A 3,004-nucleotide genomic window follows, 5' to 3' on the forward strand; every position below is an offset into this window, starting at 1 on the left:
GAGCTGATCGCATACCTTTTTATAGCATGTCGATCGATCCCTCCTGGTCTTAAGATATAGCATTTTGTAGTCCTGACAATTGAGATAATCTCTCAGAGGGGCAGGAATATGACTATAATATGTGGTGTCCCACAGCAATTAGAAACAGCTCTCGGCATAGCTGAATCTCCGCAACACTAGTTCAGATAAATTACAGGATCCCAATACATGAAAGGTACCAGTGCGGGTTGCTCAAATCAGGAGATAAAGTCCATCAACAATCCAATAGAAAAGAATTCAAGAATGGCACAGCATCATGGGAGAGGGACACCAGCAGATAGGTGATAGATATTTTGCACATATCACATGCTTCTTCTGACTTCTGGTCAGAAAAAGCATGTGATACATGCGAAATAGCTATCCCCTTCCTGCCGGTGTCCCTCTCCCACTATGCTGGTTTGCTGTATGTACATACTTGCACAATAAATGTCACAGTTATCCGCCAGATGGGCGAGTGCCTTTCTTGAATACTTTTCTCTTGGATAATATGTTGTGTGTTCGGTACGTTTACTGTGACACACTCTGACCACTGGTCCTCTTTCAAGTCAAGATTAAAGTGTACATTCAGCAATGGTCTGGAGCAGGATATATGTTTAAAATTCCCAGGCAACTTTTGAGCCGGAGACTTATTCCAAGACTATCATTATTTGGATACAGAGGTCTTGCAGACATGCATGGGACTTCCAGCGAATATGTATCCAGATCACAATTAAACACAACCACACTTTAAACATAGTATCAGAAATATTTATTTTTTAAAATAAATACATCACCTAGACTTTACTGATTTGAGACTCAGACTTTTATTAGGCACTAGAACACTTATTATAAATGTTTATGTTATTTCTATGACATTGGCCCTTTATGTGTGTATTTGCTTGACAGAGGAAATTAGATTGTGAGTCCCATTGGGAATAAGGTTTTGGGTATTTTCTGTAAATTAACATTATTATTATTTATTTGTATGGTTCTATGGCACTGTACAAATGGAGTTAATACAAATATAAGTACAATGGACTTAAAACAGTAAATGACAGACAGATATAGAGGGAGAGAGGGCCCTGCCAGCGAGGGCTGACAATCTACAATATAAAATGCCTGGATAATAAATTATTCTATTCTTGTGATATAGTGGAGGGTAAAATATGTAGAGTATTCTCTGTCTGGCCATATCGATGTGTAAAAATGTCTTTATTTGTATATGTATGTATGGTGCTATTTTTGTTAATACAGTGGTCTTTTATGTACATCTTTGTGTTGGCATATATTTATATATGGTAGAAAAATTGTATTCATTTGTCATTTAGGCACTTTAATCTACATATGTGTATTACAATATATTGAGCAAGACGGACTGATACCACAAATGAAACACCTTACTATTAGAATGCATTACTGCATCAGCAGTCATCTTTGGACTTATAGTATAGTCACACATTGCACCTATAGAGAAAAAGCAGGTCAAAGCGCTCAGTCGTATGTTCTGGTGTCTGGTCTTGTTATGCTTTCTGTCTGAGCTGTTTTTTTTTTTTTCTTCTGGTACATCCTCTATATGAAACAAGTCAATACATTATAATGTATGCCAGTAATGTTTCCTGTGTATCACTGTATGAATATGCATCTTCATCTTCTGTGTCACACTTATTTATTTGACCTCATGTAAAATGTAATCTTCTAATAAACCATTTTCTAATGAACGCTGTGACTCACTGTCTTCATTATACTAGTTCTAAGGTTCCCGCCCTTCTATATGGTCTTGTTCTACTTGTCAGGTGAACAAGTGAGACAGTGTTGTCCTGGGCTGACAGTTCAGTCAAGATATTCCAAGAAGGTGAGAACATTTTTTTATTTCCATTTTATTCTTTATTTTTGTATATCTGATATCTAATTACAATGCAAATTCTGTGTACATCCCCTAACGACTGTCTCTTCTAGGAAAAGCTATAGAAAATATGCCCCTGACCCTAGAAGATATGTCACCTTTAACAACTGTCTACATTGTTAACATTTGCTATTACCACACTTGCGTATCAGATTTACAAAGTTTGGTTATTATATTTTTACATTGTTATTTTGGCAGTTATAATCTTTATAACATCTTATTACATATGCTTAGATATGTATATAGAAGACACCCCCCTCCCCTTATCCAGGCAAGATTTTGTGTAATGGATTCTCAGACCACCGTACATTTTGCAGAGTAGAAGATACAAGACCACTTTTTCATTCAATTTTGGGTAGTCTTCTGAAAGAGCTTTTACTGTATATGGGCCTCTTGTTTCCAAATACTTCAGCAGAGTAAACGCCCTTATTTCTCTCTTCCAATCCACTTATTATTGTAAGCACAGATAAAAAGAGAAAAGAGAGATATGCGCCCCTAGTGAAATATATCACAGTACACACAAGCATACAGTAGGTGGAATTGCACTCACCCTATGAGGTTGCACTAAGAGCGCTACACCTCAGTGGACGTCTGGTTTAAATGGTGCTGGTTATGGATCCGCAGCCGTTGGTCTGCTGGACTCGAATGATACAGGTCCGGAAACAATACAGGCAGGCAAAGCAAAAATTGAGCTGATAGGCGCTGTTCCAAGGCAGTTCATAAAATGAACGGACACATATCAAATGTCCTAAAATCAGATTTATTGGCAATACAGCAACATGTTTCTGGTCCGGAACGGACCCTTCGTCAGGCGCGTTGCATGCAGCCAACGGTTCTCTCAGGTTCTGTATCTCGACGTCTCTTAACCGGAAGAAATCCGGTTAAGAGACGCCGAGATACAGAACCTAAGAGAACAGTTGGCTGTGTGCAACGCGCCTGACGAAGGGTCCATTCCGGACCAGAAACGCGTTGCTGTATTGCCAATAAATCTGAATTTAGGACATTTGATATGTGTCCGTTCATTTTATGAACTGCCTTGGAACAGTGCCTATCAGCTCAATTTTTGCTTTGCCTGCCTGTACT

This window comes from Hyla sarda, chromosome 13 (genome assembly GCF_029499605.1).
Source record: "Hyla sarda isolate aHylSar1 chromosome 13, aHylSar1.hap1, whole genome shotgun sequence".
Lineage (NCBI taxonomy): Eukaryota > Metazoa > Chordata > Amphibia > Anura > Hylidae > Hyla > Hyla sarda.